General features: G+C 36.7%; 1 protein-coding gene and 1 long non-coding RNA gene across 15 annotated transcripts in view; both read right to left on the bottom strand.

Annotated features, from left to right (window-relative positions):
• Positions 1 to 19,550, bottom strand: part of dab1a (DAB adaptor protein 1a) — a 454,080-nt gene that overhangs the window by 135,036 nt on the left and 299,494 nt on the right. The gene's annotated exons all lie outside the window — the stretch shown is intronic.
• Positions 16,206 to 19,018, bottom strand: LOC120470086 (uncharacterized). Its single transcript, XR_016146007.1, has 5 exons — positions 18,752 to 19,018; positions 18,000 to 18,034; positions 17,600 to 17,717; positions 17,356 to 17,448; positions 16,206 to 17,015 (listed from the first exon to the last, which is right to left on the bottom strand). It is a non-coding gene; the product is annotated as an uncharacterized LOC120470086 (long non-coding RNA).

Genomic DNA, 19,550 nt, shown 5'->3' with positions numbered 1-19,550 from the left:
ATCCCAGTAAATTGACAAACCCAAACTTTAGTAAATCACCTTGCGTGATTCTTTTAAATGCTCTCCTCCTATAAATATTGCGCCTGAAAGGGAAACTCCAACAAATGTATATATGCAAAAATCCACACATTTTCAGTGCTAATCTTCTGTCCTTTTTCCTTTCTGTCTCTACTGTTCCACTAAAATGTATAAAAAATTATCATTTTATATTTTTTTATGTATTTTTAAAGTGGTTATCCTAGTGATGTGAAAAGCTCATTCCTCAGGTCTAAAGGTTTGGATCTATTACACCAAATGTAACATCTTTTCAGAGAATCATGGTGTTGGTGTTGGAATCAAAGGACAGTTTATAACTCAATGGCAATGTTGTTAGGACCGCATCAACATGTAAAACATGTCACTTCCTGTTGCCTGTAGGTGGCGCTATTACTATAACTGAATATTCTCATGTAGATGTGTTCAGGCCATGACTCTTATCAAGCGTGTGAAGTTTGGGGCAGATTGGACATTCCGTGCCTGAGTTACAGCAAATCCATATTTAATTGCCGTAATAGCATGCTTTAGCACTTAGCTAAGTGTTTGCTAGCATGTTTTAACATGTTCCAAGTATGTTGTTAGCATGTTTAGCACTTGCTTGCACTTTTTATGTTATTAGGAGTCTACAACAGTGTTAAACATGTCACTTCCTGTTGCCAGCAGGTGGCGCTGTGACTGTAACTGAATATCAGCATGGTCATGTGTTCAGGACTTGTGAAGTTTGGGGCAGATTGGACGTTACAGAAACTTCCTGTTTCATGGCGAAACATCGAAATTTGTCAGGCCGCCGAGGACACGCTCTTCCACGAAAACTCAAGATTTTCGCAATTTAACGTCGCAAAGGCCTTAAGATTACACTCACCAAATTTGAAGATGATCAGATTAAAACTGTAGGAGGAGTTCGTTAAAGTACGAGGCCTGAAAATGGAAAAAACTGCACAAAAATCAAAAAGTTCAAAATGGCTGACTTCCTGTTGTATTTAGGGATACGCTCCAGGAGACTTAGGCCTTGGGTCCTTACATGCATATACTGAAATTTCGTACATGTACGTGAAACGTAGCGGGAGGCGCACTCCGTTGAACTTTTATAGGTGGCGCTACCCAATTTTGCCCAACCCAATTCTGAAACACATATCAAATGTACATTTTTGCCAGCTCTGACACGTGTACAAATTTTCGTGAGTTTTTGTGCATGTTTAGGCCCTCAAAAATGTGATTCATTTTAGAGAAAAGAATAATAATAATAAACATAGCAATTGAAGAGGGTCCTCTCACCATCGGTGCTCGGGCCCTAAATATTAAGCGTATGGCATCAGTTCTGGCAGGTCACGTTAGTTAAGCTTGCATCAGATGATAAACATCTACCTATAGGAATACGACACCTACCACTGTGTATATATATATATATATATATATATATATATAGAAGCGTATTACCCTCCTCCATCCCCAGCTCCTCCTCTTGTCAGTCAGGATTTGGGATTTTGATTCCCCTCGAATCAGAATAAATTCTCAAATTATGTTGTACTTCAAAATCTTGAATTAATGATATTCACATTACATTCATGTTGGCTCTGTTTACCCTAAGGGGGGTTATTGCTGCTTTCCTGCTCTCATCCATGCTAGGCTGCATGGATCCGCAGGGAGTTCTCGCCCAGGTCAGAACCACACCGCCAATCCAAACTGTATGCTAATTGTCAATCGTATTTGACTATAGAGGTCCTATGCCTATTTTACAGTAGATATGGAGGCATAAGTTGGACTTTACTTCCTTTAACCACTCTATCAGGTAGCATTTTTATGAAAAAATGATTTCCACGTGAAGATTTGTTAGAGTTGTCATTACAGTGTTATTAAAATATTAGTGTTTTTAATGATTAACTTTAAATCACCATTAGATGATGATGATAAAGAACATGAAGGTAAGTAAATGATGATAGATTTTGTTTGTGTGTGTACTGTCCCTTTAAGGATGAATGTAAGCAGTCTACACAAACATGTTTTAGATGTGGTGAAATATTTCTCTGTGGTCTGTAATGAGAGTGTTAAGGAGTGAACATTGCTAGCACTCTCTCTCCCTCTTGCCCATGGCACTGCAGTGTAGGTTATCAATCCTTCTTTGTGTGCTAATGATGGTGGCGCACACAGCAGCCAGTGCACGGGCATGAAAAGAGGAGAATCTACTGCTGGCAGCAGCACGGTGCAGGGATGAGATGTGACTGGAATAAACAGCAGCCTCGTTTTGTCGGCACAAACACTCATGTACACACACACCGCTGCTGCTGTAGTTTCACTGCAAGTAAACGCACACAGACAGTGTTTCACTGGAGGTGACACATGCACACACACACAGACACGCTGCGCCCTCAGGCCCAGGTTTGTTCACCGCACTCCGGAGGTTTGAGATTTGCATCACATGAATCCAACACCATGATTCTCTGAAAAGATGTTACATTTGGTGTAATGGATCCAAACCTTTAGACCTGAGGAATGAGCTTTTCAAATCACCCAGGATAACCACTTTAAAAATACATAAAAAATCTAAAATGATAATTTTTTTACATTTTAGTGGAACAGTAGAGACAGAAAAGAAAAAGGACAGAATGTGAAGGATGGTAGTTAAACGATTTTATGAAATATGATGAGAAAAATGTACACTACAACATATTATCGATGCAATAACATTTTTGAAGAAGATTGACCCACTTGAGCGGAAGTGGACTGAACACAGGTAAACTGAAGCGATTTACTATTGAGGTAAACTCACCCAAAAGCATATATATATATATATATATATATACATATACATACATAGCACATGAGCGTTTATAGTGTATAATATAATATCTTGGATCTGTAAAAAATGACATGAATACAAAAGTGAACATGAACTAAGTTAAATATTATTATAAAAAATACTCTATTAAAATAATGATTTAAAAAACATTGTCATTTAAATAATTTAATTTTGGACTTTCTCACCCACTAAAATATTACCTTCATCAACTAAATTCAGAATCCATTTTAGTCAAAGTAAAACTGACTAAAACAAATATTTATCAGATAATACATACGATATGATGAAATATTGACATAATTGAATAATTTTGTAAACATTTAAAAATAAAAATCTATGACTAAAACGATATTGGACATGGCCAGTGTTATAAACTATTAACTCCCGGTCAAGCCCCCGATTTCTGTTACATGCCAGTTTTTGTTAATTGAAATAAAAATATACATGAATATGAATGAATATACATGAATATACAGTATATTCATAAGATGAAAAACTTAACCTTAAAGAAAAACATATTAAATTATTTAATTTATTATTTAATTAGCTTATTTCATTAAAATTAGAAACGTGACCTTGGCAATTTGCTGAAATAGAAGAAGCAAATTTAAGTACTAAATGACACCCTAAACCTGAAATAAGTGTAAATTAAAGCTAAATTGAAACTAATAAAAGCACAAAACAAACTGAAATGAAAAATGAAAACTGAAAAATATAACAATAAAAGCTGATTCAAAACATTAAGAAATACTCCAATAGTATAAACAATTCTAAAATAACACTGACATGACCAAAGTTGTATTCAAACCTTGATCTCCGAGTCTATGCCACAGCTCCGACTCAATCTAGATGTGCATAGCGCCCACGTTCCCCGCGTGTGAGGATCCACAAATGAACACGTGGCCAATCGCCAGCTAGCAGCAGGGAATGTTCATTCGCCTAATATCTCTCTCCGTGCCGGTTTAATTAAACCCAACAATATCTTATTTAATGCGTGGGTCATAAGTCGTTCACTGCTGTGGTATAAAAACACCAGGATGATTTCCTCCTTCATGCAACCCCAGAAAACAAGGCCCGAGGAGAAACCAAAGCTGTGGTTTCCTGCAGAGAGGAATGCGGCGCTCACACCCACGGATCCTGTTAATATCGGGTAAGACATAACAGGTCGCAAACAGTGTTGTCAGAGGGCCAAACAGAGATGTGAGAGCGAGAGCGTGTTTGATTAGGAGACTGCTATTTTGAAAGCCCAGTGGGTTCCTCTGTAAGGTTTGATGGAACAGCCTCTCCTGGTGAAATGTAGCACTGTTACAGTGATTTTTGGTTTCTGCCCTCTCTCTGAGTCTTGATTGCTTCCACATTCCAACCACATATTGAGTAGCTTTATAATTTCCCATTAGGTAACGGTTCACTGAACTAGCCATGCATGTTTAAATATTATAATTGTATGCAGGATCTCAGTGGAGACCACTAAGTAATATGCAGAAACACAGCTATATATATATATATATATATATATATATAAATACACAGTATGTACTGTATAATCAAATAAGGGTTTCTTCAACTATGGCCAGTTTCGGCCCTGGTAAATTGCTCTTAAAACACATTTCACATGCTTTTCCATCCAAAGTTGAGAATTTAACTAAAGTGCAAAATTGGAATATCTCAACATTTGTGAATAAAGCATCATTTCCACCCAGTGAGACAAAGATAAAAAATAAGTAAATAAAAAATCATCACTTCCTGGAAAACCGGCACTAAATATCACCAAGAAAAATGAAAGTTGCTGTAGTAAGAAAAGCCACTGTATATAAGAATTTCGTATATAACAAATTACTTGCGCCTCAGAGCACGTAGACGAAACGCAATAAGGTTATCTTGCTTTCTGAGTTGGATTCCTGCTGTTTGGGAACACAGTCGTATGAGACAGTTCTGGGAGGTTATTATACTGAACCACTTTGATGACAGACTTTGCTCGGGCAGTTCAGAACAAACAAAACATTATTTCAGATGCTGTGCAATGAAATCGGTCTGCTGGATGGTCAAGTCATGCCGTCCCATAGCAAAGTCACGTTCTTTTTTGATGCGCACTGAGGAATTTATTCGGTAAATGTGTTTCCATCATAGCTTTTGCGCATGTTTTTTATCGGATACAAAGTTTATCTGACTCAATTGAGCGCATACATTTTTGTTGCACATTTTTCGAATTTAAGATCATTTTGGCATTTCCATACCTTGTTCATTATAGCTATCATTCTGGGATCGGAATTATGGTGGTGGATTTTTTTTCTCCAAAATAAAACAGCCATTATTAATTAATAGTTAATTAATAAATTAGCACATGTCTTTCTAAGGTTAGCTTAAATAGGCAATTTCATAGGTTGAAACGAAACAGCCAAATTAAAATGTGATGTTTACCTTTTTTTCTTTCTTTTTTCTCTACACATAACATGTATGACACTGACTACGTTTACATGCAGCCAATTTTCGGGTCATGGTCGGGTTAAGGTGACTATTCGGGTTTCTGAAACATTAGGAATAACCCATTTGCATGCGTGAGCAGAGAGAGTTCCTCCTGTATACATGGAATTGCAATATCCGATGTAAACGGCGATGCGCGGTTAGCGTCTAGACGTACGGATAACCTTAAGACGCAATATGCGTCATTTCCGATTCTTCCTGTATCCAAAGACAACAACAATAGACCCCTTTACAGTTGGTAAACATGGTGACGTTTTTATGTGGGTGGAGCTTAGGTGGAGGCAGAAAGATTCCTCTGGCCGCTTCACTGATGCTAGTTAGCAAGGATTATTAGCTTGTTTTTTTAACAATGACTGGAGAAAATCCGATATTATCTTAATGTGTAAGGTCACTCAGTGTCCAGGACCGCAATTGTTATTTCCAAAAGTTATTTTTAACGCCCGGAACCAGATTGGCCGACCTGTAGCCGCCTACACGCTCACTCAATGCATGGATGATCTGACAGGATTAACGTAAGTTACCTCGGTTGAGTGGTCTGACTTCTACACTTACCTTATAGAGAAACCGATCGTAAATAGAAACTGAGGGCATATAAATCTTTAGATGCTTATATGGTCCTGTACAAGACTTGTGTGTACGATCCGCAGTTCTGCCAAGCCAGCGCCGAGACCACGACAATGTGAGAGCACGAGTGACATTACAGTGCGATTTTAATGATGTGAATATATTTTCTAGAAATAAAAGTTCCAGGTACAGCATATTCATTTTTCATCAATTCTTGCACCAAACAACACAACAAGATGACATTTAATAATAGTAACAATTATTTAAGCTCCTTATTATGTAGCCGAATCTGTGCTGTTTTGTATTGGCCACCTCCAGTTTTCACTTTGTTTTGCCTCCAGCTAGCGCCGTGACGTAACTGTGACGTCGGCGCAAAAGGGGTCTATAGCAGCACGTGGTTAATGAATAGTTCGGGGCAAATAGCGATCGCCTTTGTTTGCGCTTTGATGCTGGTAACGTTACTGACCTCGCTCCAAAAGTATGCTGTTCTGCGTCTCGCCTGGTCTCACCATGTTTACTTCCGGTATGCTGCACACAGATTTTTTATATGCGCCGAGAAGTTCCTCTACTCGAAAGACCAAGATTCCTTGCGAATAGAACATGCGCAGAACACAAATCACTATGGGGATATGCCGATACGCTTTTACATGACCAAAAATTCGGGTTAGAAAAGGGGTACTCCAGATATGATATCCCGGTTTTTAAAATCCGGGATATGAGCATATTCGGGTTTTTGCTGGTGTTTACACAACCGGGTTATTGCTAATATCCCGGTTTTGAACGGGTTATTGGCTGCATGTAAACGTAGTCAGTGTTGTCTGACTTTTTCAGAGGGGACAAAATAGTTTTAAACTTGCATATACAATGCCCAACAAAGCATAAAACTAAAGCAATGACATTTATACACATAAGTGCCCAAAAACACTTTTTGGGGCCCACTGCAAACATTATATAACCCCCAAACTCAAGAAAACCTTCATATGGAGATACAGAGCAAGCTCCCAGGAGGCATTCATGGGGGGAATGAAAGAAATAATGCTTAGCGCCATCATTACCCTAATATATAACCCTAAAGTAGATCTACAATGAACATCATAAAACAATATATAAAACAATTTTCAAAAAAATCACATCAGGTGTCTCAAGACACCAGTTACCCTCGGATGTGTGTGTGTGTGTGAGCGTTTCTAGAGAGTGAACCCTAAAAAGGAAAGACCTCAGGGCCTAATGAAACGCTCCAATAGCAGATCAAAGTTTTCAGCCGTATTAAGTTTTGTTCTGATATGATTGTAAAACTTTAGAGAGAGTGAGATGAAGCCCTCGGAGGCATGTGCTGATAAGGTGCTTCATGTGCATTAAGACTAATTAAAGAGTTAAATGTATTCCAGTCCCGGCCTCCTCCTCCCTCCTCCGGAGGGTTTTCTTTCTAGTGAGAGAGATTTTAGAGATACATTTATGTTGCCCTCAGGTTAAAGCTTGACTGTCGTTTTGGCTTTCATTCAGACATAAGGTCTTATTCTTGAAGGTGAAGTAATTTTATAGAGAGAATATCCAAGCCATTGAAGCATCTGGGGCCCATATTTTCATGGAATATTGGAATATTATGCATTATTAATATACATATGGAATATTGGAATATTATGATTTTTTAATATATATATATACACATACATATACACATATTCCCCTAATAGTTAGGGGAATTTTGACCTATTTGGCTTTCCATACAACTTATATTCTTGATTTGTTTTTGTTTTTTTAAATATCAAATTAATTACCATTCAGTTGCTGCTTTTCACCCAACATGAATTATTTTGCATTAATATCAGAGTTCTGACCTGGGAAAAAATATCTAACCATTTCAATATGTCAAGACTAGAATTGTAAGCCTTCCATTGGCTGCACAGATCCTCACCTAATGGGCTACAACAAATCACGTATGAAGCTTCACCCTACATACTGTTACACACACTGACATCTCACTGAAGCATGTGTTTGTTCTGGCTGCTGGGTTAAGCATCAGATGTACACAGACAAACTGCCAAGTGTGTCAGACTTTAGGGAAGAGATGAAGGGATGAGGACAGTGAGGCTCACATTTGAAATGTTTGGATTCTGAACACTGCTTATAGACTACATCACAATTGCCATACTAGCTCTGGTACATCGGTGTAGGGACTACATTAAAAATGTATAACAGATTATATTTTGCGGCAATAATTGCACTTTACTTGCGGATTTAATGAACTCAATGGTGCGTTCAAGTCCTCCTGAGAAGTTCCTACTTTAGAGTTTGGAAATCATAATTACAGTGTGATGATGTTTGTTCAAAGGATTTCACAAAAAATAAAAATGGACCGACTGGAAGTATTTTACATAGGACACATTTTAGTGCTAATACAACTAAATAAAGGGCACACAATTAGGTGTGTAATAAAAAAATGACAGATAATCACAGATAATGGTGGGAAATGTAGTTTGGTCACACTATCGCTTTTCTAAACTATGGTCAATTTTCAAAATTTCGTAAAGACTTATTATTCACATTATTCCTCTAACATCTCAAATAAAAAATAAGCTGAGTTAGATCTATAATTCTGGGTTTAGGTGCAAAAGCTAGAAAGTAATAATGAAATCTCCACTTCTATGGTGTAGTCGTTGAGAAAACATTTTAAGAGACAGCGATTGTTCAGACCCTTCTGTCTCTTTGTTCACACTTCCTGTTCTTGAGAGGGGCAGAGAGCTTTGTGTGAGTTCTGTCCATGAAAAAGCCCATTCAATCCTAACAATAACAAACCAACACGTCCAACCTTCCAGGGAAAGAGAAAGTGTGTTTGTGTGTCCCCACCATTTGAAAAGTTTGGGGCCAGTACGATATATATATATATTTTTTCCTAAAAAGTCTCTTGTAAGCAGCATGCATTTGTTTAATCAAAAATACAATAAAACCAGATATATTTTGAAAGAATATCACAATCTGAATGAATATTTTAAAATTCTTGTGATTAAAGCTGAATTTTCAGCACCATTACTCCAGTATTCAGTGTCGCATGATCCTTCAGAAAGTATTCTAATGTGATGATTTGCTGGTCCAGAAACAGACATTTATGAATTTTATTAAAAACAGTTGTGCTGCTTAGTTATTTTTTTATTTATTTTTTTAGGAATCTATACTTTTTTTCAGGATTTTCTGATGAATATGCTAAAAGAAAATGTCTTTACCATCACAAAAAAAGCCCATTTATTCCCCACACAAACAAACCAACACAGCCCACTTCAAACCTGACCGAGAGAGAGAGAGAGAGAGAGAGAGAGAGAGAGAGAGAGAGAGAGAGAGAGAGAGAGAGAGAGAGAGAGAGAGAGCGAGAGAGAGAGAAAACAATGCTGCCGCCTTTAATTCTTAAGCAACCTTTATGTTTTGTTTTCCCACAAAAATACAAGACAATAAAAGGAAAAAATAGCAATATTATCTATATTAAACCAAGCAATATTAAACCAAGTCCTACTGTCTTATGCAACTTTGCCCCCAAAAAGAATTTTACCATGTTTTTTCTTATATAAAATTTGTCTTATATATATTAAATAAATAATTCACAACATTGTCTCTGAAGTCCCATTACCTTATGCAATTCTGCATCTGAAATAATTGCACCTTGCTTTAAGGATTTTAACTTAAAATCCATTTACTAATCCATTTTTACTAGAAACAAAAGTGAATAAGGAATATTCAGAAGGGCTCTCAGGCACAGGACAGCAGTGGGCAGGTCTGAGGAAATGTTTATTTCTCTCTGTTCCTACAGTCCATTGTGTCGAGCGGTGAGCCATCAGCCCCAGAGGAAGTTGAGAAGAAGACCAGTGTGAGAAAGACCCCGAGGTGCCAGAATACTTGACTTAATGAGGCCTCTCTCTAAAACACTACTTTACAGTAGTCTATTCAAACACACACGCACACACAGAATCTGAGATTCCACCCTCATTCCCAAGTCCCTGCTCTGCCATATGGCAGAAATCATTTGTGTTTTAAGTCAAGCTGCTGTCGTCGCCACTGCTACCTGTAGCAGCGCCCGCAGACAGACGCTCTGGGGACGAGGACTATCTCTAACTCTATCAGCATGCGTCTGAGAGCCCACATTAGGGGGAAAAAAAAGGAGAACCGTCTAGGCTGGAAGAAAGCGCAGACCGGTTGTTCTGCTATAGTCGCTAATGAAGTCGCTCTATTGTTTTGATGAATGTGAGAGCTAGTGTAGGAGCTGGTTAATTTAATGTACCCCTCTGTTTATTCATTACGACTGTTTGTCTGTCCTTATGAGGCGATAAGTCGGGTTGCCTTGGTAGTGAGAGAATGAGCGTATTTGAATGCAATGCAACGCTATATTAGTGTGAATGTGTGTGCGTGTGTTACGCTATAGCTTTGCAGTAGATTCTCAGAGCTGAAAGGTAATTAGTCCCGTATGAGTGTGAGTTTGTGTGTCTGTGTGAGTGCGGGACGCGGTTTGTCTCGTTAATCTGCCATGAGAGTAATTAAACGCACTGTAACACCTGGAGCCAGGCAAATACACCTCCAATCGTCTGTCCTGTCATCTCTATTCCACACACACACACACACACACAGAATAAATAATACCACTCCCTGTCTGATGGCATCTCTGTCTCTGTATATGCTGTAAAATGTGTGTATCTACAGGGCCGTTTACACTGATAGCGATTTGTGCTCTGCAAAACATCATTTTCTTAATTTGTATTTTTGTCTTGTTTGGATGTAAAAAGAAAAACATCCTTAAAAACGAAGCTCATTTACATTAGAAGTAACATTTTTTTTTTTTTTTAGATAAAATTGTTTGGACTGGTTATCCAAGAGTACATTTTGAATTCAGGTTGTTTTTCTCAGTACATTTACTGAGGTTTATGCTTAGAACAAGAAAAAAAACTTTCCTAGACTAGCAGGAAAAGAAAAAAAATAAAAAGGCCAGATTAAAGATGTTTTTTTTTTTATTGAAAAGTAGTAATATCTTGCACAGGTTTTGCTTCTTAAGTAAATACATCTTCTGACACACTACCATTCAAAAGTTTGTGGGTGGCAAGATTTATTTATTTTTAAAGATCTTTAAAAAAAAAAAAGGCTCCGCAAGGCTGAGAAAATATTGTGAAATATTATTACAATTTAAAATAGCACTTTTCTAATTGAATATACTTAAAATGTAATTTATTCCTTTGATGCAAAGCTGAATTTTTCCAGTATCATTACTCCAGTCTTCAGTGTCACATGATCCTTCAGAAATCATTCTAATATGATGATTTGCTGTTCAAGACACATTTCTTATAATTACCAATGTAGAAAACAGTTAATATTGCAAACATGCATCAACTCAGAAGTCAATCAAACTGCTATGTATTCCAACACTAATATAAAGGCCTGTTACATATAACAGTAATGCTATTTTAACTTTAACCATTTTAATATGTTGTGTTTTTTTTATTATTATTAGGTTATGTTTTGCAAGCTAAGCTACCCAGCTTAGCATAGCATGAAGCCGATTAGCCTGCTAGCTTATGCCATACTATACACCTATAATCAGGCTTTCCAACTGTCCCCAGCTTTGCTACAAACTCATTTAGCAATGTAAGTATGTAGTCTCAAAATCAGAGACCCTCCCCTTGAAAAACTGCCATCACAAGAGCTCACAGAAGAGACACATGCTAGGGTTTGAAACTAGCTTGTTAGTACTCAGCCGATCTTGGAAGACACTTCACTAGAGAATCAAATAGCCTTTTAACATTCAAACGAGACCCCTGCAAGGGAAAGGCATGGCATGGTCTCCTCTTTTCCCCTGTATTTATCATACTAATGGATGGCAAGCAAATGAAAAGTGAAGATGAGGTCCTCTCTCTCTCTGATTCTCTGAGGATGTGTCCTGTCACTCCAGCCCTTCAGGAGCTCATTTAGCAGTCAGAATGAATCCAATCTCTCTCTTCAGCTTTACCTCTTTATGAAATTGGCAAGCTCTGCTCTTCTTTTCATCTCTCTCTCCACAGGAGCCTCACAGTTTCTCCACCATTTCTCCTCAACCTTTCCATACATCGCTCTGTTCTCTCAGTGTGAACAGCGCTTCTCTCTCCACAGTCATTTCTTTTTGAGCCCTATCTTTAGACTGATATCACTCTTTTTCACTCTATGTAACTCATGTGACTAACTTTCCTTTGTGAAACACAAAAGGTGAGTTTTTGGAGAATAACCCAGGCTAATATTTTCTATATAAAGAAAATTAATGAGGGCTAAGGCTGTCAAGCTCCAAAATGACAAAGCGGTCCATATGACTTTTGGGTAACACTTTATTTTAAGTTGTCCATGTTACAGTAATTATGTATTTATGTACTGAGTAATAATAATTAACTACATTACTTACTTTTCGGATAGGGTTTGGGTCTGGTTTAGGGTTAATTGCATGTAATTATGCATAATTTACAGTTATTACTACAGTAACTTCGTGTAACAAAGACACTGTTAAATAAAGTGTTACCGACTTTTCAGACTGTATGTATGACACGCCAATTCGTATTTCTGTTTTTGGCGTGCTATCAACACACATAATCGCTTTTCAGCGTGTTTATGAACGCTGTTGACTTAACGTTACATTACTGTATATATAAATATATGACCTACCCCAACCCCGTCCCTAAACCTACCCGTCACTGGGGTTAATATAATTTATGAGTCTTCCCCTACCATCCTAGGAAAAAAAAAATATCGCTCCCCAGATGTAGATCAGATTTTGCTTCGTTTCACTCGGACATTTAACGGCGTAGACATACACGCATACACGAGGATAGCTCAAATGCGTTGGACTTAAACCTACCAGTAACCAAAGCGTGTTATATTGACGCTAAAGGGTGCCATGTGCATTGGATGTATACACATTGGCAAAAGCGTCTGTATATGACGCCCTAGGATGAGAATGCGTTGCATACTAACTATAAGTAACTTTGCAACTACATGTCGACTACAGGTAGCCGTGATTTTGCTAAGTCATGCAACTGGATCAACTTCTGTTGGTCCAGGAACACTATTTTCCAAAAACCCTATCTCCACCCATAAAACCTAATCCTACCAATAAATGATCCCTAAAATCAGAGGGAAATGAATGATGAGTAACACTGTAGAAGCACCTACTGTAACCCTTGTTTTAAACCTGTTAACCTATCCCTCAAATTTGATTGGTTGATTGGAATGTTGTTTCAGGATGAATAAGGATATTGATCCAGGAACATTTTCTACTTGGTGAAATCACGTTCACTGTCAACTACCACTCATTAGACTGTCTGCTTAATATCCCCTAACACTTTATTTTAATGGTCCACCAACTTCTTCTGTTGGTCAAGGAACATTCTTGTCTAAAGACCCTATCCCTACCCCTAAACCTAATCAATTATCCCTAAATGAAGAATGAATAACACTGATGAATAACACTTGTTTAAAAGCTGTAAACCTATCCCTCAAATCTGATTGGTTGATTGGAATGATTCTTCAAAAATACAAGTGTAGAAATGCAGGAAAAACACATTCCTGGGCTGCAAGACAGGCATCTATTACAGGTGCTTCTATTACTGTACATTAAACACACTTCAAAACCAACATACTGTACATACAGCAATACAAGGGTGATATTCTTTCTGCAGCTGCAGTAGGGGCAACACTATTAGTATTCCACACACTGTTATTTTAATATATCGCCACATTAAATGACATTTCCCTTAAAGCCAGAGAGAAAGCGAGAGAAAAGGGGATTGTATAATGGCAGGGCAGACCTCTTTCTTTCTCAGGTGTGGCATATATCACCATCTTCATGGTGTCAGGCAAATCAGATTCATTTAAAGAGCATTCCTACCTGCAGGCCTCAAACCCGATCACTTAAAATCACCTCCTCCCCCTCGTTCCCCATCCGCACTCGGCCTGGAGAGTTTATTGATTTCTGTGAAACTCAGCGGTGACCCCCAGACCAGCCACCTGCTTCAGGCTCAAATCACTTTGTGGCTTCTATTATTGCTCCTGGTGGCCTACGTGCTCTCTCTCTCTCTCTCTGTACAATGCAAGAGTGGCTGGAAGGAAACGTATTTGATTTATTTTCCAGTAAAAACACTGATATATTTCAAATTGCAAAAGAAGCAACACCGCACAAGTTGACAATTCTGTGTCTGTATCAGGCAATTTTGTGCGTGTCTTGTTTTTACCGTTTATACTTGAAACAAATGGAAAATAACAGCAGACTGTAACAACAAAAAGGATTATTTTTTGTTGACCCATATTCTTATAAAACACATGGTAAAATAAAACATTTCTGACTGATTTGAGAATGGAAATATTTAAATTCTAATTCATGATCAAATTTATTCCGAAAACAGTCTTTGCACTGGTTTTTGGCTAATAGCAAAGTCACGAATATCTGTCACTCGCAATAAGAAAATGTTGCATCTACATCATATGGGCATTCAGTAAACATGAAAAAAAATGTAAAAAGCATTGAAAATAGCAGTGGGTAAACAGCACACCAGACTTAACCAGTAAGCGCTTAAACTCTTAGCAATATTGGAGCAATGGACCCTGAACTGTTTCCATCATGGGCAAATTATAAAGCTTATATGAGGATCTGGGGCAATAGGGTCAAATGATTCAATGCCTCATTCACGGTGATCTTGACTAGCAATTCAGCTGAATCTAATGTGGCAGTCAATGCATTTTCTCACTTCATTTCTCTATCTCTCTTTGGATTGTCTCAGTAGCACACTGTGAAATACAAACATGTGCTGTGATTGGTGCGGTGGAAGCCCTGAACGATGACGCATCATGATATTTCTTCCTCTTTTGATACCAAAAACAAATGTATTATGTCAAAATGGTAAATGGACTGCATAAAAATAGCACTTTCACAGGCCCAATGGCCACCAAAGCGTTTTACATTTTGCCTCAAATTCACGCATTCATACACTCATTCATACACCGAGGGCGGTGTCAGCCATGCTAGGCGCCATCCAGCTCGTCGGGAGCAGCTGGGGTTGAGTGTCTTGCTCATGGACACCTCGACACTTGGTCAGGTGACCGGGGGTCGAACCACCAACCTTCTGGTTTGTAGACAACCTACATGAACCACACTGTAAAATGTAACAAGTTGACTTTACTTAGAAAAAGTGAGGAAACCGATTGCCTTAAATTTTCCAAGTAAAGTATTGTATTAATTTTTAGTTGGCGCAACTTAATAGCATTTGTATAGACAACTTGTAAATCAAGTATACTCAAGTAAAGTTAACTCAAAATTATTAGTTGTGTTAACTTCTATTAGAGTTCACATTACTAGGAAAAAATTAGGAAACCGATTGCCTTAAAATTTTGAAGTAAGCTGAACTAAACAAATTAAGTTAAGACAAAAAGACAAAACTGAACTCGGGTAAAACATTATTTATTACTCATCAATTGTCCTTATGCACAACAGTGTACTAAACAATGTCATTCAGACACCCCAAACAGTTTTTTGTTAATGTAACAAACAATTTTAATCACAAAAACACATTGTTATTCTTGTTAACCCTAAAGCAATTCAAATGTGCAGTGCAAATGCAACTAAAAAGCATCAACATTAGGGTAATGCAGGAAAATTGACACTTAAGTTGCAATGTAAAAATATGTTAAACAAAAGCATTTAACAATACAACTGTTATAAAACAAGAAAAGCATTTTTAACCAAGGTTGACAAGTGACAATTTATAAATGTTTTGTGTATTTTAGAAATTTTGTACAACCACAAACTCAAAGGGTTAGTTCACCCAAAAATGAAAATTAAGTCATTAATTACTCACCCCCATGCTGTTCCAACCCCGTAAGACCTTCGTTCATCTTCGGAACACAAATGAAGATATTTTTGATTAAATTTGAGAGGTGGATCACTACCACATATGCTCCTAAGGGAATGACACTTGACGGCCCAGAAAGTCAATGAAGAAAATGTTTAAATATTCCATGTGACGACAGTGGCTCAACTATAAGTTTATCAAGCGACGAGAATACTATTTGTGGGGAAATAAAACAAAAATAACGACTTTATTCGACTATTCCTTTTCTTCCTTCTGGGCCTGAAACAAGACTTAAAAAGATTTCTCGCACACATGCGTCACGGAAATCTCGTTATCTCTTGTTTCAGGCCTACAAGGAAGAAAAGGAATAGTCGAATAAAATCATTATATTTGTTTGTTTTTTCGCACAAAAAGTATTCTCGTCGCTTGATAAACTTATAGTTGAGCCACTGTAGTCATGGAATATTTAAACATTTTCTTCATTGACTTACTGGGCCCTCAAGTTTCGATCCCTTAGAGTGCCTATGTAGCAGTGATACAGCTCTCAAATTTAATCAAAAATATCTTCATTTGTGCTCCGAAGATGAACGAAGGTCTTACGGGGTTGGTACAGCATGGGGGTGAGTAATTAATGACTTAATTTTCATTTTTGGGTGAACTAACCCTTTAAAGGGATAGTAACAGGATAGCCACTAAACTGAAAAATCTGTCATAATTTACTTTCCCACATCTCATAACAAACCTGTAAGTTTGGATATTCTTGGAAACACAAATACAAATATTTAAAATTAACCAGTTAAGCATTTTATGTCCCTCTATTGATAGTCCAGATGACCCTAACTTAAAAGATATAAAGAGATTATTAAGATGTATTTATGATTTATTTTAAGACTAGACCCTTTCTCTTACGGGTTTGAAACAAGATGAGGGAGTGTAAATTATGACAGAATTTTTTTAATCTGAAACAACATTTACTTACATGAGCAGCATGTTTTCAGGTGACTGTAGTTTAGGCTTCAGGAATTTGTGTCCCAGAGAAAGAAACAGTCTCTGAATAAAATCAAAGGTGTTCTTGAGCTGTGGAGTGTACTTCGTATTAAACGCATACAGTATATCAGCCCAAAAAGTAGGCACATGGCATCCGGAAGTTTTTGAAGTTCATCCATAACAATGGGTCCTTCTAGGACAATTGCTGTGTGTGAAGCCTCTAAATGCAGTGCTTGTGAAGAATCCTGAGTTTCTTCAGTCATCACAGTTATAATCCCAATGGAAATCTTGGGTGTGTTGCAATCACAGTCCTAATAAAAAAAATACAGAAATATTAAAATTCTAGTTACATTACAAATAGGAAATCTCACAAATGTGCATGTAACTTAAAGAATCAGGACCATTACCTTCTGTTCTACATACAACTCAACTAACAGGTAAACATTAAAGTATTGTATGAAAATTAGACATCAGAAAACAATGCACAGTGCAATGATGGCAGAACAAACACACAAGAAAATGTACAATTACATTTGAAGAGTTTGTGTCTGGTCTGTTTCTGGGATAGTTGAATGAAGAATAATTGAATGGCTATATGTAATATGTGTGGGGGATTAGTTTAGAGAGAAATATACAGAGAATGGTACTTGCCAATATTGTTTTGAAAAAGTCTGAGGTGTCTTCTCCAAAAATGAGGGGAAGTCCACAAAGAACTGCTGTGCGATTTGCAGTGATGTCAGTGCCCTGGAAAACCAAATTAAATTTAAAATTAGTCTGAATAAACTACTTTAAAATGTGATGGCTGCTCTGAAAAAAAGTTTTATAACATAGAATTAAATTTTATGAAATAACAGTTACAAAAATTAGTTTAAGAAATAAGCATAGACAAGCTTACCACAAATTCAGAAAGTTTTTTTTCCAACTGCCAGAAATGGAGCTGTATGTTGATCAAGTGCTGTAAAAAATTCTTGCTTGAGGTTTTTGCTTGTGATGCGAATAAACTCTGCATTGATCTGTAAAAGGAAAAATAACAATGTTATATCTATTATTAGGCTTTTGGTTACTGCGTTATAGGGATATTTGAAAATTGCCTTATTTACTCAATCTCGTAGTATCCCAAATGTACCTCTATTCTTCAGATAAACGTAAAGGTATATATTTATGACTTAAATGAACACAAACAGTCTGTGTGAAGACATGGAAATGGTGTAGTTCTGGTGTAGCTTCCATGTTTTATACGATAATGCTTCAAGAGGAGAGCTCTATTTTCATAGGGGGAAAAAAACAGTACTTACATTTCCTTTGCATGTCTCATCTCACAAAGCAAGCTCTGCAAATGAAGAAAATAATATTAAAATACACACTTTTTTAATATACAGCTTTGTATTTTAATTTATAAATCAATAGTGTTCAAACATTTAAAGTGTGGGGTGGGCGATATGGCAAAATATGATATCACAATTCTTTTCATGTTGGTTTTACTGTTTTGCATTACAGCCAAACAAATTTCCATATTTTCAAAAAACAAAGCTAAAAACAAAATAGAATAGCAGACATTTTAGGTCAAAATTAATGATAATAAAAAGCTTAGGAATTTTTTTTAATCTTTGTTAATAAAGAAATAGGAATAAAGATACACGTTACATATACACAACATAATATATAAATAAGATAAACCCTATAAATTGGCTTGACAGTATACATTAATAATTTATTCTTATTAAAGCCACTGTATTTAAGTGAGTGATTTTCAGTGACTTTTGTTTTATTAACATTAAAAGAATAGTTCTCCCAAAAAACAGTTGTATCATAAAGTATGTTCCTTGATTGAAAGCATGGACCTAACGATTAGGCTACCGATTTGCAAATGCTAGACTGCTCATTTCGATTAGCACAATCCAACACAATCCAAGAATTTGATTAAAATAACACATCCAATGTTCATGTGTAACGCTAGATTGTTTAATCTGTTTCATTTATTACACGGTCAATTGTGTATATTAAGCAATTCAGACATTAAAATAAGACATAAAAAGCACTGACTCACCTTTCCATGTGCTTTCCTCATCCGAAATAATGGTATTACGTTTTCAAATCGGCTCCACCTACTGGTAGAACTGCGCATGACCACTCGAAAATGTTCAACATACTTATTATTTTAAGTAGAGGTTAATTTAATCTTTTGAGTTTAATAACTTACCGTGCTAAAACGTTGTCCTTACTTTATCAAACTTAGTAAGGTCAACAAACTTATTCAAAATAAGTTTTATTCACTTAATGTTATTAGTAAGATCATCAGTTACATTTTACAGTGCACTGAGCCACTGCCGAGCCAAAACCAATGCATCGTGTAGATATAGTATAATGTTCACAATGCAGAGCTGGTCCATCGAAACCCCTTTTAAAAACTAAGTTGCAATTATTTTATTTTTATAAAGTGTATTCATTATTGAGATACTTTTGAACTACACAAGTATGCAGATGAAATCATAAATTAGGTAATAGACGTATAAAACTTTTACTGTTTATTTTATTTTATTTATTTTTTTGCATGTTCCTATCCCAATGGGGATAGTTGTCAGGATTTTTCAGTGGTCACTCCTGCAGATTACAAACTTTTTATCTCCAAAAACAGTACTTTTCAGGAAATGGACAAAACATTTGTTTTAAATAATCAAACACAGCATTGTCAAAGTTGACATTATGGCTTTATATATGGTCAGATACTATATATGGTCAGATACTTAGTGTTTTTTTTTTTTTTTTTTGACCAGCGAATGTCAGAAAATTTTGTGTTTTGTCCGTCAACAGAACTTCTGCACCTGAGGAATTAAGTGCATTGCATT

The sequence above is a fragment of the Pimephales promelas genome, chromosome 13 (genome assembly GCF_988280905.1).
Source record: "Pimephales promelas chromosome 13, fPimPro1.hap1.1, whole genome shotgun sequence".
Taxonomy (NCBI): Eukaryota; Metazoa; Chordata; class Actinopteri; order Cypriniformes; family Leuciscidae; genus Pimephales; species Pimephales promelas.
The sequence above is the reverse complement of the archived record's forward strand: the minus strand, read 5'-3'. Positions and strand labels throughout refer to the sequence as shown.